We start from the raw sequence: 21031 nt of genomic DNA, 5'->3' as shown, positions 1-21031 counted from the left end.
CTTTAAAACATGATGTCTGTTACTAAGCGGACGTTAAAGCTTTTTGAATCTGGGATTTGTGCTTCAACGTGTGTGTTCGAGACTGGTGCATGTGGTTTTAATTTACTAAGTGGGAAACGGATACACATGTGCAATTCACATGCCATATGTATGTAGCGATCCCACGCTAAGAAGATCTTACATGTGTGGAAATAAGTTTGAATACTTAAGCAATTGAAGGTTTAAAGTCTGCATTTTGCATTGATTTGTGTCGAGGGAAAGACGCCCTATTCCTGATTTTGGGGCTCCCAATGTTATAGAATGAAGAGGAGCGTGAGTCGGTGGGGTTTGGGGGGGTCTATGCACAGGAGAGGGCATTTCAGAACAGGAAAGCAAGGAGGGGTTCAGAGAATGGCATTTGCCGTTTGGAGGGTTTCTTGTGGTCCAGAGTGCTCAGTAATGTAACCTGAGTGTAGCTGAGCGTAGGTAAGGCATGTCTGGGGCATCCTCATATCCGCTCTGAGTGTCATGGAGCTCAGCGGAGGGCTTGCTGTGAGGCTGCTGGGGAGCCATAGCCCTGGATCCTTCTGCTGTAGCCCCAGATAGAAGCTCAGGGGCTACAACCAAAATGCTAGCTAGCCCTGAATCCCGACAGTCCCGACATTAGCGTAGCCCCGGATCGTTTCCAGACCCAGCAACACCCCTGGAGCTTAGGTATTGGCGCATGTCTTGTAGACGTGGTAGTTGACACCGCCCTTCGCCATCCCTCATTCCGAGCAGATCCAGCGGTGGCTCGTGTGCTGCATTCGAGTCTCACAACCAATCATGACCTTCCACAGGACGAGAGTGAACAAGATACAGCACTTTTTACATTGATATGGTAAGGCATTTATAACGCGCCCATACACAAGTGTTTCAAAGCACGACGAGGCAAGGGGGGGGCAAAGGGAGAACAGACAATGATCCTACTAAGCCAGGTGTGACTCAGATCGCGTAAGTGCATGGGTAGAGGGAGGGGAAAGAGAACATGGGAAACATGTTACATGGGAAAAAGAATAAATAACAATAACTAAAAATACGGCCCGCTGGTGGCAAGTGCAAGGATAAGTGCAGACATCAGGTGGTGGTGGGACTGTTAGGGATACAGAAAACAGTCCTCAAGTGCGGGGGTTGCCAGGAAGGCAGTGCTGGTGGGCGACTGGCGTGGGAGGGAACCTGGCCCGGAGATCGGAGGGTGGCCAGGTAACCAGTGCAGAATTAGTTTCAGCCAGGAAGTCAGCAGGCGAGAGGAAGAGAAAAAGTTGAAGCAAAGAGAAAGGTTTTGAGGTGCCTCCAGAACCGGAGATGATTCTCCTCAAGTTTCAGGGAGGCAGGGAGGCTGTTCCAGAGGGAGGCCATTGCAAAAGGCCTCATATTGTAATATGGAGACCCAGAGCTCAAACCGCCTGTGTATGTTTTAAAATGTTATTATACAAACCAGCAAAATGTGCATCTCTTGCAGAAAGAGGCTACTACTGTTTTTTTATTAAACATCCTTGAAGAGTTAGGTGAGGCGCCGACCTTTTAAGTCATCTTCCTTTCCCATTTCCTGCATACCCAGATTAGACCAGGTCGTCCATTGGCTGGTGGTATTGCCCCAAAGCAGTCATTGAAAGTGGAACGCGAGTTGCTCGACTGGGCTTTGACTGTCACCGCTGTGTGTTGTGGCAGGTCGAGGGATCTTAAGTCTTAAGAGGCGTTTCTATAGGGATGAGTTCAGGGCTCTGTGTAGATATTCATGGTGGACCCTATGGAGGAGGGGGCAGGTAATGAGAGTATTTGGGGATTATAATTATCTGCATTTTCTTATGAGTACTTTGAATGGAATTTTAAACCTTTGGTGCTCATTTAACATTTAATAGAGTCCTATCAGCTGTAAATATGACAGTTCTGATGGGACCCTCTCCCACTTGACCAATATTAAATATTCTCAACATGACAGTTCTGATGGGACCCTCTCCCACTTGACCGCTTGACCAATATTAAATGTTCTCAACATGACACTGCTGATGGGATGCTCTCTCCCTCTTGATCAATATTAAATGTTCTCAACATGACACTGCTGATGGGATGCTCTCTCCCTCTTGACAAATATTAAATGTTCTCAACATGACACTGCTGATGGGATGCTCTCTCCCGCTTGATCAATATTAAATGTTCTCAACATGACACTGCTGATAGGACGCTCTCCCGCTTGAACAATATTTAATATTGTAAACATGACACTGCTGATGGGACGCCCTCCCACTTGATCAATATTAAAAGTTCTCAACAGTTAGTTTGTTTCATTAGAATATAAATGTAGAACCTTTTTATACTTGGAAATCGAGCTTCTAAACTGACTGCAGGACTTGACGATGCTAAGATTGGCCCAAGTATACCAATATAGAGGAAAAACTCAATAAACAGAGTAAATTCAGATACGAACGGCCGAGAGAACTCACAAAAGACAATCTCAAAATGGCATTATGAAAAACAAGGGTTTAAGGTAGACAAATGTCCCCACTGAAGTCATGGTTAGTAATAACCATAAACACTTCTATTTGCTCATTTATTTGGTTAGTGGTATATAGAAAATATGGTTATTTATATGTAAAACTTCTACTAATGTCTCTTTCACGACTAATAACTCCTACTGGATTCATCCTTCTAAATATGATACATTTCAATCTAACTTGCCATTGGTTGGCATTCTGTTACACTAGTTGATAAGGTGTTGAAGGTTCTGATTGGTTAATTATTTGTTCATCCAGCCTTGGGCTCTATTATGCAGTGGCAAGGTACGTGGTGGGGAAGTAGTGATGGGCGAACCACTGTGAGCCGGCTTTGTAAGTTACTCCCATTATGTTCCCATGGCGAGGTTCTCTCCTACAGACATGCTTGTGGTCTTGTCGTCTCCCTCTCTAGAGAGACTAGAGAGACAATGAGCCTAGCAGGTGTGCTATCTAATTGGGCATGGAATGAATGGTCTGTGTTCCGAACACGTGATGAGGGACTGCTGTGCTAACACCATTTTTGCCCAATCATTGGATTTCATACTGTCCTAACGTGTGTGTGCCTTTCTTCAGTGGCCACTTGGGGCGCTGTGTGCTCATTTGTTATGGGATCATTTGACACGACTGCTACTTGCACCTGGCATTCAAAGATATCTGTTTTCTCTCTGCTACCAATAGAAACCAATTAACTTCATAATTGCACGCTCTGCCCTCGGAAAACGTTATCTGGTGCGGTTTAATCTTTTAGGCAATTCTCCAAACTGACCTTGATGCTCGGGCTGATGTCTGAACATAGCAAGGCCTGGAATCTTTGTGTTAAACTGCAATATGTCAGAATTGAGGCTTTGCTGGGTTTGGTCTGAGCAATGGCGGTACTTCTGTTCATTCTCTGCTGTGTTGTGTTCTTCGTGTCTTGCATGCTGTCATTCATTGTTTCCTGCCCGTGTTTGCTGCAATCTGCACCCAACCGCTTACCTGCTCATGTTTACACTACTTGTGCAATCCTGCCTGGGTGCTCTGAAACCTTTCCCTGCTTCTGTTAATGCACGCTACCTCTCGCCCTACTTGTGTTGCACAACCTTTTCTACTGTTCATGGCGGTTGGATGATCTTTAGTGTGTTACTGACTGTTTACTGTATGATTCTCAGCTTGTACTTTCGTTTATGCTTGGGAACGGGTAGGGGTATGGTCAGACCTGGTGCAACTCTCCCCTGCACCATCCCAATGACACATTGTGTGAATTTAGAGAAATCTTTTTAACTTCATGTGCTTCGGGATCATATCGTATGCACTGTCCTAAATACATATTTTCATTACATCCTGTTTTACGTCATCTGCTCTCAGCAGGACCCTGCCTACCACTACTCTTCTATGTACTTTCAGGATAGTCACTTGATTTGGTGGTGCCCGTGTCCCAAATGTTGGTTCAGTCTCATTAGTATTTGTTGCACAGACCCGGGGGGGGGGGGCGGCACGGCAAAGCCACCTGGGAGACACAAGAACTCGCCTTTGAGTCTGTGCATGGAAGAATGATCTGAATTTGTTCTTATGACAACAAATAGAATATATCACAGCCATGTTCGAGCCAATAATCAATGGACAAGCCACGAGTTCCAGTGTAAAGTTAATCAGTTATTATCTGTACGCACTAATGCTTGACTTTGGGGGGGGGGGCATATATCTCACTTGGACCAAAATGGGCCCAATGCTTACTTAAAAAATCCCCTTCAGCACTGTTAAACTGCAGTTCTTTTGTAAATTGTTTTGTATGAAACTGTGATTTTAATCTGATTGGAAGATGCTGACCATGGAGAGTGGCCTCCTTGAGCACAGGAAAGGTTTGGTTGCCCACTGTTATTGGTAGATACCTGCTGGTGGCATCCTTATTCCTTTTGCAGAAGCTGACATGATTGGAATGGTGACTCAGTGTGTGTGTGTGTGTGTGTGTGTGTGTGTGTGTGTGTGTGTGTGTGTGTGTGTGTGTGTGTGTGTGTGTGTGTGTGTGTGTGTGTGTGTGTGTGTGTGTGTGTGTGTGTGTGTGTGTGTGTGTGTGTGTGTGTGTGTGTGTGTGTGTGTGTGTGTGTGTGTGTGTGTGTGTGTGTGTGTGTGTGTGTGTGTGTGTGTGTGTGTGTGTGTGTGTGTGTGTGTGTGTGTGTGTGTGTGTGTGTGTGTGTGTGTGTGTGTGTGTGTGTGTGTGTGTGTGTGTGTGTGTGTGTGTGTGTGTGTGTGTGTGTGTGTGTGTGTGTGTGTGTGTGTGTGTGTGTGTGTGTGTGTGTGTGTGTGTGTGTGTGTGTGTGTGACAACAGCCTGTAAATGTAGATCTCATCAGTGTACTCTCCACGCAGGGGTCTGTGAAAGAAGCCTGAGAATTGACAGCAGCGAGTACTCTGGCAGTTGTGCCTCTGGCAAAGCCAAAACTAGTTGCTTAGCCAATGGGTGTTTAGTGTCTCTGTGGCACTTTTTGAGTTCATCCCAGTTTTATGCTCTCCCAATTTTGACACGTTAAGAGCACTGAGGCACAGCGAGCAAAGACGATTCGCCCAGGATCACATGATTTTGGTAATGTGAGGAGTCCAGCTTTCTAGCTTTCAAATTATACAGCTGCGACTTGAACTGTTTGACACAGATATCCCATAACTCCACCCAAATCCCATACAAAGACGAGTCGGCAGATCAAGCAAAGCTACCGGGCTTTCCACCAGATGTGTATTGTTCATTGAGTAGAAATGATTGGCATGCCTTGGACTGCTTACCCTGGGCACGAGATGCAACAGTTCATTGATATGGGTTGTCTTTTGGAGGAGACCCGCCCTCAGGGAATTTCCCCGCCCACCAAACGTTGTAGCCGATCATTTGGCTGACTTTTCTGTCCAAATACCGGGGTTAATAAATGAACCAGACGATATGTGAGGTTAAGTTCATATTTTGGGAATTTTAGGAGGTCTCAGATTCCGAAGAGAAATGACCGCAACAGGAAAGTCACATCTTCAAAAGTGACTACAGTAAAATAGGGGGAATAAAGCTTTAGAATTGCACCTGTTATTCTGCGAAGTGGAATGTAAACCAGGAAGTGAGTTCAGATATGACAAGACAGGAAACCTAATGAAACAATACATATACATTCAGATTTAAGAAGAGGTGATGAACTCTTTCCGTTTTAAAAGACGGAGATCACTCATGTAAGAGCATGCGCCCAGCTGCTGGCACTTGAGTTTCACTCAATTGAATTGTGCTGCCCTCTGGTGTTCAGAAGGTGAGAATTGCACTGCGGGAGGGCCTGGCTTACGAGCCACGAGAGTTAAAAGAAATCAACACATGGATGGGATTCAGCTCCAGGCGCCCTCTCAGATCCTGCATCCTGGGCCAACGAAAGACAAGGAAAAAGAAATGCTCACTTCACATTCCTTGGGAGGCTCCATTCTAAGCGCAGGACTGGGGTAATACCCTCGTCAAGTCCTCTCTCTATGTCAGTGGAAAAGAGGAAGTGATGTGGCGATTGGCGAAGGAGGAAAGGGAGGAGTCAGTTAGGGAGAGAAAAGGAATCAAGAAGGTGGTACTTTAACCTTCCTCCTGGTGTAGTGAGACTACTGAGAATGTATTATAGCCCTGCTACAGAACAGAGCAATGGCAGTGAAGGTGTTTCGCAGGCTCACCACCTTCTGCAGTCTGAAGTCGTCTTGATCCGGAGCCATGAAATTGGTGGAGGGTGGCAGTCTTGCCCCTTACCTCGCTTTGCCACAGTGTCACTCTCTCTCACACCCGGCACAAGCAGAAGCCCCGCTCAGGCCGCCCCATGACCTCGTCCTTCCTGGTGCCTTGCCCTGCTTCTGTGACACCGGGAGGCAACCCTGCTTCCACCAGGTATAAGCGAAACCCCGCTCAGGCTGCCCCGTGATCTAGTCCTCCCCGGTGCCTTGCCCTGCTTCTGTAACACCGGGAGGCAACCCGCTTGCACCTCGTATAAACGGAAGCCCTGATCAGGCTATGCCACAATCTAATCCTCCCTGGTGCCTTGCCCTGCATCTGTGACATCAAGAGGAAACCCTGCTTGCACCTCGTATAAGCTGAAGCCCCGCTCAAGCTGCCCCACAACCTAATCCTGCCGGGTGCCTGCCCCTGCTTCTGTGACACCGAGAGGCATCCCCGCTTGCACTTCGAACAAGTGGAATCCCCGCTCAGGCTACGCCACGACCTAATACGCCCCGGTGCCTTGCCCGGCTTTGTGACATCAAGAGGCAACCCTGCTTGCACCTTGCATAAGCGGAAGCCCTGCTCAGGCTACACCATGACCTAATCCTCCCCGGTGTCTTGCCCTGCTTCTGAGACACCGAGAGGCAACCCCACTTGCACCTCATATAAGCGGAAGACCCGCTCAGGCTACGCCACAACCTAATCCTCCCTGGTGCCTTGCCCTGCTCCTATGACACGAGAGACAACTCTGCTTGCACCTCGCATAAGTGGAAGCCCCCGCTCAGGCTGCCCCACAATCTAATCCTCCCCGGTGCCTTGCCCTGCTTCTGTGACACCGGGAGGCAACTCCGCTTGCACCTCTTATAAACGGAAGCCGTGCTCAGGCTATGCCACGACCTAATCCTCCCCAGTGCCTTGCCCTGCTTCTGTGACACTGAGAGGCAACCCCGCTTGCACCTCGTATAAGTGGAAGCCCCACTCAGGCTACGCCACGACCTAATCCTCCCCAGTGCCTTGCTCTGCTTCTGTGACACCGAGAGGCGCGGAAGCCCTGCTCAAGCTGCCCCACAACCTAATCCTCCCCGGTGCCTTGCCCTGCTTCTGTGACACCGAGAGGCAACCCTGCTTGCACCTTGCATAAGCGGAAGACCTGCTCAGGCTGAACCATGACCCAATCCTTCCCGGTGCCTTGCCCTGCTTCTGAGACACCGAGAGGCAACCCCGCTTGCACCTCGTATAAGCGGAAGCTCCGCTCAGGCTGCCCCACGACGTAATACTCCCCGGTGCCTTGCCCTGCTTCTGTGACACCGAGAGGCAACCCTGCTTGCACCTTGCATAAGCGGAAGACCTGCTCAGGCTGAACCATGACCCAATCCTTCCCGGTGCCTTGCCCTGCTTCTGAGACACCGAGAGGCAACCCCGCTTGCACCTCGTATAAGCGGAAGCTCCGCTCAGGCTGCCCCACGACGTAATACTCCCCGGTGCCTTGCCCTGCTTCTGTGACACCGAGAGGCAACCCTGCTTGCACCTTGCATAAGCGGAAGACCTGCTCAGGCTGAACCATGACCCAATCCTTCCCGGTGCCTTGCCCTGCTTCTGAGACACCGAGAGGCAACCCCGCTTGCACCTCGTATAAGCGGAAGCTCCGCTCAGGCTGCCCCACGACGTAATACTCCCCGGTGCCTTGCCCTGCTTCTGTGACACCGAGAGGCAACCCTGCTTGCACCTTGCATAAGCGGAAGACCTGCTCAGGCTGAACCATGACCCAATCCTTCCCGGTGCCTTGCCCTGCTTCTGAGACACCGAGAGGCAACCCCGCTTGCACCTCGTATAAGCGGAAGCTCCGCTCAGGCTGCCCCACGACGTAATACTCCCCGGTGCCTTGCCCTGCTTCTGTGACACCGAGAGGCAACCCTGCTTGCACCTTGCATAAGCGGAAGACCTGCTCAGGCTGAACCATGACCCAATCCTTCCCGGTGCCTTGCCCTGCTTCTGAGACACCGAGAAGCAACCCCGCTTGCACCTCGTATAAGCGGAAGCTCCGCTCAGGCTGCCCCACGACGTAATACTCCCCGGTGCCTTGCCCTGCTTCTGTGACACCGAGAGGCAACCCTGCTTGCACCTTGCATAAGCGGAAGACCTGCTCAGGCTGAACCATGACCCAATCCTTCCCGGTGCCTTGCCCTGCTTCTGAGACACCGAGAGGCAACCCCGCTTGCACCTCGTATAAGCGGAAGCTCCGCTCAGGCTGCCCCACGACGTAATACTCCCCGGTGCCTTGCCCTGCTTCTGTGACACCGAGAGGCAACCCTGCTTGCACCTTGCATAAGCGGAAGACCTGCTCAGGCTGAACCATGACCCAATCCTTCCCGGTGCCTTGCCCTGCTTCTGAGACACCGAGAGGCAACCCCGCTTGCACCTCGTATAAGCGGAAGCTCCGCTCAGGCTGCCCCACGACGTAATACTCCCCGGTGCCTTGCCCTGCTTCTGTGACACCGAGAGGCAACCCTGCTTGCACCTTGCATAAGCGGAAGACCTGCTCAGGCTGAACCATGACCCAATCCTTCCCGGTGCCTTGCCCTGCTTCTGAGACACCGAGAGGCAACCCCGCTTGCACCTCGTATAAGCGGAAGCTCCGCTCAGGCTGCCCCACGACGTAATCCTCCCCAGTGACTTGCCCTGCTCCTATGACACGAGAGGAAACTCTGGTTCCACCTGGTATAAGGGGAAGCCCCGCTGAGGCTGCCCCACGTCCTAATCCTCTCCGGTGCCTTGCCGTGCTTCTGTGACACCGAGAGGCAACCCTGCTTGTACCTCGCATAAGCAGAGCCCAGCTGAGGCTGCCCCACGTCCTATTCCTCTCCGGTGCCTTGCCCTGCTTCTGTGACACTGGGAGGCAACCCTGGTTGCACCTCGTTTAAGGGGAAGTCCTGCTCAGGCTGCCCCACAACCAGCTCCTTTCTGGTGCCTCGCCGCTACACCTCCGAGTGGCAGCCCCGCCCTCACGCAACACGGTTGGTTTCTCCATGCAGGCAGCGGCACTAGACTGAGTAACCGCATATGGTAGCTGGTAGCCACATGAAATCAATTACACTAAGAAAGAATTATGGAAAGGGTAGAGGTCATAGGCTTTTATTATTTACAGCAAGGATTTGAAAAACCAGAAACTTTCAGGTGTCTGCTTTTGGGCACTTCGAGGTCAGGAGTTTAAATGGGACCTGTGGCGTCATGCTCCAATCAGAGCTTGGCCGTAGTGGCTTTCCCAGTGCTTATGGGGCAAGATTGCCTGAGGGCTGTACTTTCTAGGCGGCCTGATCGCACGTCAATACCTGGTGCCAGCATGATCTTTCATCCTGGGGAGGGGGTGGGGAGGAACGGGGAGGATTCAGCAGATGGGGGTTAGTGGGGGCAGCTAATGGTGCCAACCTGTTTATTTATGTATTTGCAATTCTTTTATAGCGCTAGTCGCCCATGGGCCACAAAGGCCCCACTCCACTGTTCTCCCCACTCCACCCCCAATGCCAGCTTCACCCCTCCTACTCTCCCCCTGACACCCATGTCTTTCAACTACATGCCCAGGGTCATTCTGCGCCACAGGGCCATCTGTGCTGTCATTTGTTTGCAGCTGTGAAATCCTTGCCACGGTAGGTGATGCCACACGCTTCTGATCCGTGGCACTTGGAATGCTGTGCACACTACACTCAACTTGCAATACCGTCAGTGCCTTGAACCCCCAGCCCACCATATCAAAGCCAACAAAGAAAAGAGAGATTACCAAGAACCATGAAAGTGAGTGCCTCACCTAATGCATTCTACGCAATCATATAGCGACTACAATGCACATTACAACCAGTGCCATCTAGTCACCATGTCTGAAGATGAAATCTCCTCCACACCCAGAGACGCGCCCTCCTTTTCACAATGCAGACCTACCACCTCTGAAGCACCTTCTCATCTTGACATACCTGATTCCAGCAATCTGGGATCCAGATGGAATCGCTGGATGAAAGACTTTGAGGTACTTATGGATGCGATTGGCATACAAGAAGTCAGATGTACCAGGGTGCTCCAGGTGCGCTCTGTGGGACCTGGGGGGCACACCATAATCCACAAACTCCACACAGACTCATTTGACAGCCTCAAAGAGAGTCTGAACAAATACTTTGCTCCACACAAGAATGTTGGTTTTGAGAGACATGTTTTCCAAACTACAAAACAAGCTACAGGTGAAAACATAGACAACTTAGTTATGTGGTTTCGCACAAGGCTAAAACACAAATATTCCAATACCAAAGCCCTACACTCGCAAGTAATTGTAGCGTGGAAGTTCTCTGAATTTAGGGAGAAAATCCTACCGAGGATACACACTGTAAGATATCCTCATCTTGGCTCGAACAACAACGGCTATAGAAATGCAAGCTGATGCCATGGATACAATAAACATCTCACAACCTCCCATGGCCCCTGTTTGCCCAATAACCACGTCCAGAAAAACAGACCCACTGCAAGAACGCACATGCTATAGGTGTGGATACAACTTCCCACATGAGCGACCATGTCCTGCCATAGGAAACACCTATGACAGATGTGGCCAAGACAACCACTTCAAGTCCATCTGTCGATCCTTTCAATCATCGAAACAATCACAAAATGGAAATGTGATATGATAGGTTATTTATAACCCACTTAATGCTCAGAGGTTTCCAAGTGCGGACCCGGGGATGGAACATGCATTGCTCCATGTCGTCTTCCTTCCAAGGCAAGCACGTTGCCCCTAAGCTATCCTCCCGAGACAAAATAAGTGGTCGCATCGACACAATGCATCTCCCCAACTTCAGCCACAATCGTGTACGATGGAGCACCTCCAATTAATGCCTTTATCATCATCAAAAACATACATAAGACCACAGACGATTGTCCCCCAGATGCCCCCGCAGCTCACCGGAGCGTACTCGTACCAGAAAGGCGCATCTCTGACTGTTATGTAGATGCCAAATCACAGTCGCAATATGAATCTGAATTGTCTTCGAGGGGTGAAATTAAGAGGGAATATGTGTTTGCATTGGGCAATCCCACTGCCATTGAAAAGAGTCCCATAATTCTGCTACAATTTCATGGAAAAGCCAGAGAATATTTGGTAGACACGGGAGCAACGACCAACATAATAATCGAGACTGAACAGGCACAATTATCGCAAGTCCCAAAGCTCCGACCTATGTCGATAGACATATACCCAGAGGGATGATCGGCTCTCCCATGCAAAGGCATCTTCTCGGCAACCTGTTCCTACAAGGACAAAACAACACATGTTGATATATATGTCATTAGAGCTGCAGTCCCAGGGGCTATATCCTCAGCTTCAAGTCTTCTATCCAGGTGGGTTTCATTCATATTCTGTATCATCTCATGTCATCATACACTTAAAGTGCCAAAGAAAGTATTTCAAAATGGTTCCCCTCTTTATTACAATAACTGAGAAAACAAATAAATCATCAGGTTAAACTACACATCAATAATTCAGCGAATCGAAAATCCTAGCATTATAGGAGCATTCCCCCAAATATAAAAAATACTAGTGGCTGATGAAATCCAGTCCATAACGGACCTGAACATAATCAAGACCCGTGGGTCTCACCAATAGTCCTGTACCTAAAAGAAAATGCTGGAGGATGCATTGGTCTGTGTGGTGATATGCAGACACCCAACCAAGCGATTCAGGGGGAATGTCATCAAAGTCCCCGAATGACGGATATGATACACCTCCTGCATGGGGCAACAGTGTTCTCCAAACTGGAATTAAATAAAGCCTACCTCCAACTGGAATTACACCCATCACCCAGATATATTACCACATTTGGCGCACACCTGGGATTATTCATTTCATCCACTGCTGCGATCTTTCTGGAGGAGCTACATAAAATCATCCGACACATTCCACAATGTATCAACTGTAGGGATGACATCCTCATGTACTGAACACCCCGAGAAGCACACAACGCCACACTCCGAATAGTTTGCATGGTTCTGGAGGACACTCAATTGACTTTAAATGTCAACAAATGCAAATTCAGCAAATCCACCCTAACATTATTTGGTATATTTTCTCGTATGCTGGTCTGCACCCTGATCCTGACAAAGTCCATCCTCAGATCACCAAACCCATTGCTGCCAATGTGTGATTCCCTGTGATCGTTCCCGGGCATGGTAAGATCAAATCAAAGACTGCACGTCATCAGAAACGTGGATGGCATTCTATGATTCGGACCTAGACACGGAACTCGCTGTGGATGCCAGTCTAGTTGGCCAAGGAGACATTCTAACCCAACAAAGAAAAGAGTCACCCTCCCCAAGGCGCATTGTCTCTTACTGCAGTCACAGCTTCAGCCCAGCAGAATAGGCATACTCCCTGGCAGAACAGGAGAGCATGTCTGGCATTCTGGCACGCAATCACTACCACCCTTTTCTATGTGGGAAAAATCTCACCATTATCACTGACTGCAAGGAATTGGTAACAAGGCTTCCAGTTTTCCGTTTTTACTGATTTGTACACATAAATACAGACAGAAATTAATCTGCGTTCTCTCTGTATTTATTTATAAAAATGGAAAAAAACGGAAAAACAGGTCTTTCTGTCTGGTTCTCTATGATGTCACTCATACATTGCAGACCAATCACATTGCAGATTAGCAGCACGGAGAGTGTAAAAGTTGTATACAAATAATATTAAAGTTCTTCGAATTGCTGACAGCACATATCTTAAGGCAGCAGCAGTCACAGGAGCAACAGTTTGTTGTTATGGAAAACATGGAGATAGCATGTTATTCCTATAGGGCTGCATGTGTCCTTTAATAAATTAGAATAAATGAAGAAAAATACTGGTTGCAGCGTTTCTCTTTAAATGACAACAAATAAATGTGGATAAATACAGACGGAAATGGCAAAAAAATAAATACCATGAAACTGGAAGCCTTAGTAACAATATATGGCAATCATAGCACTAACAGTCCACCCAGGATTGAACAAAGGGGACTAAGGCTGCAGGAGTATCAATTCCAAATGATTACCACACCTGGCAAAGAAGATGCCCTTACTTTGCCCATCCCACCAAGATATCTCAGGGGCAACACTGAGCAGCAGCACAGGTTTGGTGTCCAGTCCCGGTACTGCCCTTAGAGGCTGGATTCCGGCATGAAGCGCTATTTAAGGAACAGATTTAATTTAAATGATGGCTGATGCGACACCTTCCAAGGCTGATAAATACTTCAGCTATATTATCCACCACGCGTGTCCAGACGCCATATCTCCGGGCATCATCCCACAGGAGTTGCCCCATGAGGTGACGCTCCGGCTAGTGAAAGAATGCACCCAGTCCAGAAGATGGCATCCACTGCCCACCACATCCGACAACTCAACTGGTGGAGATCTCCAAATCTTAAAATGATTTGCCCTCATCCTCTCCACTGCTCCCACAGGCATCATTCGAAAGCACAACAGAGCCATACTTCCCACACCTCTTCATCCAAAGGTTGTTAACCTGTCTCATGAAGGTCACCGTGGGATTGTAGCAATCACATGTCTACTGTGGCGGAAAGTATGGTTTCACACAATGGACACCCCTGTAGAGAAAACCCTCAGAAACTGGTCACACGCATGGCCAAAGCACCACTCCCATTTCCTGTAACCGGTGTGGCAGGAAGTAGCCATCGGCCTGTTTGGCCCCCAGTGCCAGTGGTACATACACGTGGCAACAGATGCAATGTCTAATAGTCACGTGTCCAGCAGCATCCGCTGTAATTCCTGCTCTAGGCAAAGCATATGGAATCGCCAACACAGTACAGTCAGGCAATGGACCTACTTTAGCGGTCAGGACTTTGGTATGTTCGCACAATACATGGGCTTTCATCAGCAGAAGATCACACCTCCATGGACCCAGGTGCATGGCACAGGGAGAGATGTACGGCCGGTCTCAAAAGAACAATCCAGATATGTCACATCACAAAAATGATCACTGTCTTAAGAGACTACCGTAGCACTGCACACAGGCTGGAAGTGTCCATCTGAGCTGATGTTCAATAGAAACGTGAGGACATGTCTAATCAACAGGACCAGAGAACATGCTCATGAAGACATCCAGGAGGCACAAAAAAGAGGCACTGCTAGAGAAGAGAAGATAAAGAAGAGGAGGTGCCAGACGCTCCTTAGTCCAGGAAGGAGATCATATGTTTGTGAGACAACCTGAAATGCACAAGGATAGTCCAGCATTTGACCTCCAGCCAATTCATCACCAATCACAAAGATTCACAGATCCATGATATGATATGGCATTCATAAAGTGTTTCAAGGCGCGACGAGAACAGAGGGGAGACAAAGACAATGATCTTACTAGGCCACGTGACATTGAGATCGCGCAAGTGCTGTGGGGAGGAGGAAGGGAAAGGGGCAGTGCTGTCCATGATATCTGCTGAATGAGAGGGACATCAGAGACGGAGAAAAGCTTCATTCTTTAGAAAAGCTCCATCCATGAATATTCCCTTCCACAGTATTTATTTTTATATTTTTAAAGCGCTCACACAGCCCGCAGGCATCGAGGTGCTGTTACAGGAATTGTTTCGTTTTGCGTAATTGTTTTTGCCTTAGTGGAGTATTTATAACGCACTTAAATACACAGAGGTTTCTAAGCGCGGGGGATCAAACCTGTGTTGCTTTGTGTCGTCTTGCTTCCAAGGCGAGCACTTTGCCCCTGAGCTATCCTCCCGGGACAGTGAATGTAACATATGGAAGACGACATTGACATGGAAGACAGCTGTGATGAGATCACTTTTAACTAATCTCCGTCAAGCACCTCGAAGAACTGTCATAAGTCGGAAGCGCTGGAAGGAAGAAATGGGATAATGATGGTTTGTCAATATTTTTATATTAAGTAAGGACGAGATGCCACGTCCTCTTTCTTTGTTAGTGGAAACGAGGGAGGGAAGTGAAGGGACGAAAGAAGAAAGGGAGGGGTCTGGAGAAGAAAAGGAGTAAAGACGGTGTGGTCATACTTTAAACCTGCTGTTGTGTGATTAGTGCGCATTTATTATAGCTCCACCCAGTGGTCGAAGTGTAAAAATAAAAGTAGCGGTTCTAGGTTCCTTTTGGCCCACTTCCCCCGTACTCACCGCCACCCCGTCCCCTATTCAATACCCATTCCTGGGTCCTTCCTTACCTCCACTCCACCCTGCAACATTGTGTTTTACAACAGTTCTAGTAAGACTGAAGAGAACACAATGAAAGAGAATGGATTTAAATGTTCACCATTAGTGTGTCATTGTCCCACTCAGCGTGCACCTAGGTTTGGGTCTCCCGTTGGAATGAAGTTAAAACAGTACGGTATTCTGGGTCGCATAAAGTAGAGGAACGATTGTGGGTTGTTCTGAAAAGTAAGAGAGCGTCGTACCCTTTAGTTCCCGCCCACTTTGATCTCTGGTTCTATCCCCCGCCCGAGAGCCCTGAAAAGTCTGTGGGAAGCTGTTTTTTTTGGAGCTGCTTGAAAGCAGGTCCACCAAAAAAAGTCATGCAGTTCTCAAAATGACCGCTAGATGGTGCCACGAACCCATATGTATGTGTTCATGTTTCTACTTTCATCAGTTTACAGCAACGCAGACTTCGTATACTGATTATTGTTCTCACGTGCATTCGTGAAGCCTCTAATTATTACGCCTAGTTATCAAAACCTTCAAGAAATGTCCTTATTTCAACCCTCACACCCCAGGCATGGTAGTGGGCTGCTCATAACAGCAGTGGGGTCGCCCCATTCTCAGGGTCCACCAGGGACCCTCAGGGGTGCCCGGAGGCAGGCATCAGCTGGCGGGGGTCATATGTGGGCGGCTGAGCTGGCCGAAGCTGCTTTTCCCGGAATAGTGGGGTGTCCCGTGAGTGACCTGAGGCCCGCAGAAGCACCGGCCTCCTGGGAAATCCGCGCTCACAGAAGCAGAGCTTTTTCCTGGGCGTCACGGTCCATTAATCCGTTTAGAGGCCCGGAGGATGCTTACTCCCTGGTAGATAATCCTCTGAAGGGGATGGAAGGCAACGAGGCTTATCTCCAGGATGGGCAGGCCCGGGGAGGATCCGCGAACCCGGGTGGGGGTTGAGGGGGGAGCATTAGAGCCTGGACGCAGCTGCTCCCGGCGATCGCTGCACGCACGTGTCTGCACCTACCTTTGCTTTCTCACGTGCAGTCTCGCGGCCACCCACCATGTGCGCCGGATACTAGAATACAGCAACCTGCTCTAACACTATGTATTATTAATCTAATATATTAATGTGAGTCTCATGTACACGCGGTCTCCTCTCTCGTCCACACGCTCCCGTTCCCGCACCCCTCACCAGAACCTTTCCTGTTTAATAGTGTGCTCGTTTCTCCCTAATGTCCACTCAAGCTCCGCCTATAACCTGAAATAGCCAACAGCTGGTGCCGTGACCATCCCCCCGGAAAGTTTGAGAGTTGAAACGCGGGAGGCGACCCCGTGCAGCAGTAATGTAGACATTACTCCTGAGTCTTCTCCCTCCCTGTTCCTCATTAAATGAGGATATACCCACTCATTCATATTGGTCGATACACCAGGCCTAAAGGCACAAGCATTGGCAATGGCAATAGTTTGGGCATTTATGTGGGCATGTCAAAGGCACTGGCCAGGCAAAGCCGTAGTGGTATTAACTGCCCATTGATGATTGCAGGTTCAAATTGGTACGAATGCCTGGGCATCTAATAGCAGCACCTAGCAAACGCCTTATACTTGTACACAAGCCAAACTGTTGGCTTTGCCAATGCTTGTGTTTAACAAAACTTCAGTGAAGGATACACAAAGTGCTTATACATTGAAGGAGATTGAAAAAATGCATGTTCAGTGTGTTTCCATCAGGTTTTTGGTTTTGGAAATGTGGTCCCCCTATGTGGGAGAGGCTGCTCGTGACAGCAGCAGAGGAGAACTGTTTTTAAAGGATTGCAGCTCGTGACCGATGACCCCATTGCCTTCTGCATTGCGCCATACTTCAGTCTCATTTACTTATGTACCACCCGCCGAGCCACCACATTTTACGGGGTGCTCCTACCACTGGCCCAACCACTGCATTTACCTGGGTACTGTATGTACTGTTACTTCTTGCCTAGCCACCACATTTTACGGGGTGCTCCTACCACTGGCCCAACCACTGCATTTACCTGGGTACTGTATGTACTGTTACTTCTTGCCTAGCCACCACATTTTACGGGGTGCTCCTACCACTGGCCCAACCACTGCATTTACCTGGGTACTGTATGTACTGTTACTTCTTGCCTAGCCACCACATTTTACGGGGTGCTCCTACCACTGGCCCAACCACTGCATTTACCTGGGTACTGTATGTACTGTTACTTCTTGCCTAGCCACCACATTTTACGGGGTGCTCCTACCACTGGCCCAACCACTGCATTTACCTGGGTACTGTATGTACTGTTACTTCTTGCCTAGCCACCACATTTTACGGGGTGCTCCTACCACTGGCCCAACCACTGCATTTACCTGGGTACTGTATGTACTGTTACTTCTTGCCTAGCCACCACATTTTACGCGGTGGTCCTACCACTGGCCCAACCACGGTATTTACCTGTGTACTGTACTGTTACTTCTTGCCTAGCCATTGCATTCGCCTGTGTACTACTACCACTGGCCCAACCACTCATTTACCTGTGTACTGTACTGTTACTTCTTGCCTAGCCACTGCATTCGCCTGTGTACTACTACCACTGGCCCAACCACGGCATTTACCTGTGTACTGTACTGTTACTTCTTGCCTAGCCACTGCATTCACCCGTGTACTACTACCACTGGCCCAACCACTCATTTACCTGTGTACTGTACTGTTACTTCTTGCCTAGCCATTGCATTCGCCTGTGTACTACTACCACTGGCCCAACCACTCATTTACCTGTGTACTGTACTGTTACTTCTTGCCTAGCCACTGCATTCACCCGTGTACTACTACCACTGGCCCAACCACTCATTTACCTGTGTACTGTACTGTTACTTCTTGCGTAGCCACTGCATTCGCCTGTGTACTACTACCACTGGCCCAAACACTGCATTTACATGTGTACTGTACTGTTACTTCTTGCCTAGCCACTGCATTCGCCTGTGTGTGTACTACTACCACTGGCCCAACCACTCATTTATCTGTGTACTGTACTGTTACTTCTTGCCTAGCCACTGCATTCGCCTGTGTACTACTACCACTGGCCCAAACACTGCATTTACATGTGTACTGTACTGTTACTTCTTGCCTAGCCACTGCATTCGCCTGTGTGTGTACTAGTACCACTGGCCCAACCACGGCATTTACCTGTGTACTGTACTGTTACTTCTTGCCTAGCCACTGCATTCACCCGTGTACTACTACCACTGGCCCAACCACTCATTTACCTGTGTACTGTACTGTTACTTCTTGCCTAGCCACTGCATTCGCCTGTGTACTACTACCACTGGCCCAACCACGGCATTTACCTGTGTACTGTACTGTTACTTCTTGCCTAGCCACTGCATTCGCCTGTGTACTACTACCACTGGCCCAACCACGGCATTTACCTGTGTACTGTACTGTTACTTCTTGCCTAGCCACTGCATTCGCCTGTGTACTACTACCACTGGGCCAACCACGGCATTTACCTGTGTACTGTACTGTTACTTCTTGCCTAGCCACTGCATTCACCCGTGTACTACTACCACTGGCCCAACCACTCATTTACCTGTGTACTGTACTGTTACTTCTTGCCTAGCCACTGCATTCGCCTGTGTACTACTACCACTGGCCCAACCAGTGCATTTACCTGTGTACTGTACTGTTACTTCTTACCTAGCCATTGCATTCGCCTGTGTACTACCACCACTGGCCCAACCACTCATTTACCTGTGTACTGTACTGTTACTTCTTGCCTAGCCACTGCATTCGCCTGTGTACTACTACAACTGGCCCAACCACTGCATTTACCTGTGTACTGTACTGTTACTTCTTGCCTAGCCACTGCATTCGCCTGTGTACTACTACCACTGGCCCAACCACGGCATTTACCTGTGTACTGTACTGTTACTTCTTGCCTAGCCACTGCATTCACCCGTGTACTACTACCACTGGCCCAACCACTCATTTACCTGTGTACTGTACTGTTACTTCTTGCCTAGCCACTGCATTCGCCTGTGTACTAATACCACTGGCCCAACCACTGCATTTAATTGTGTACTGTACTGTTACTTCTTGCCTAGCCACTGCATTCGCCTGTGTACTACTACCACTGGCCCAACCACTCATTTACCTGTGTACTGTACTGTTACTTCTTGCCTAGCCACTGCATTTACCTGTGTACTACTACCACTGGCCCAACCACTACATTTACCTGTGTACTGTACTGTTACTTCTTGCCTAGCCACTGCATTCGCCTGTGTACTACTACCACTGGCCCAACCACGGCATTTACCTGTGTACTGTACTGTTACTTCTTGCCTAGCCACTGCATTCACCCGTGTACTACTACCACTGGCCCAACCACTCATTTACCTGTGTACTGTACTGTTACTTCTTGCCTAGCCACTGCATTCGCATGTGTACTGCTACCACTGGCCCAACCACGGCATTTACCTGTGTACTGTACTGTTACTTCTTGCCTATCCACTGCATTCGCCTGTGTACTACTACCACTGGCCCAACCACTCATTTACCTGTGTACTGTACTGTTACTTCTTGCCTAGCCACTGCATTCACCCGTGTACTACTACCACTGGCCCAACCACCGCATTTACCTGTGTACTGTACTGTTACTTCTTGCCTAGCCACTGCATTCACTCGTGTACTACTACCACTGGCCCAACCACTGCATTTACATGTGTACTGTACTGTTACTTCTTGACTAGCCACTGCATTCGCCCCACTGGCCCAACCACTCATTTATCTGTGTACTGTACTGTTACTTCTTGCCTAGCCACTGCATTTATTTGTGTACTATTACTACCTGCCTAGCCACTGCATTTACCTGTGTACTACTACCACTGGCCCAACCACTGCATTTACCTGTGTACTGTACTGTTACTTCTTGCCTAGCCACTGCATTTACCTGTGTACTACTACCACTGGCCCAACCACTGCATTTACCTATGTACTTTACTGTTACTTCTTGCCTAGCCACTGCATTTACCTGTGTACTACTACCATTGGCCCAACCACTGCATTTACCTGTGTACTGTACTGTTACTTCTTGCCTAGCCACTGCATTTACCTGTGTACTACTACCAATGGCCCAACCACTGCATTTACCTGTGTACTGTACTGTTACTTCTTGCCTAGCCACTGCATTCACCTGTGTACTACTACCACTGGCCCAACCACTCATTTACCTGTGTACTGTTACTTCTTGCCTAGCCACTGCATTTACCTGTGTACTGTACTGTTACTTCTTGCCTAGCCACTGCATTCGCCTGTGTACTACTACCACTGGCCCAACCACTGCATTTACCTGTGTACTGTACCGTTACTTCTTGCCTAGCCACTGCATTCACCTGTGTACTACTACCACTGGCCCAACCACTCATTTACCTGTGTACTGTACTGTTACTTCTTGTCTAGCCACTGCATTTACCTGTGTCCTGTACTGTTACTTCTTGCCCAGCCACTTCATTTACCTGTGCACCACTACTACTTGAACTAGCCTAGCCCTATGTACATGAATATATTCTGCATTCTCCTGTACCCCACCACTGTCTAAATACATTTGCCCATAAGGTACAGACAGACCGCACCCCGGTAACCTAAAGCGTACATGGCTG

General features: G+C 48.7%; 1 protein-coding gene across 1 annotated transcript in view; it reads left to right on the top strand.

Moving 5' to 3' along the window:
* LOC138566168 (semaphorin-3A-like) overlaps positions 1-21031 on the top strand; it is a 624143-nt gene that overhangs the window by 463992 nt on the left and 139120 nt on the right. The window lies entirely within an intron of this gene.

This window comes from Ambystoma mexicanum, chromosome 2p (genome assembly GCF_040938575.1).
Source record: "Ambystoma mexicanum isolate Mex_15411 chromosome 2p, UKY_AmexF1_1, whole genome shotgun sequence".
Lineage (NCBI taxonomy): Eukaryota > Metazoa > Chordata > Amphibia > Caudata > Ambystomatidae > Ambystoma > Ambystoma mexicanum.
This window is presented reverse-complemented; position numbering and strand designations above follow the sequence as displayed.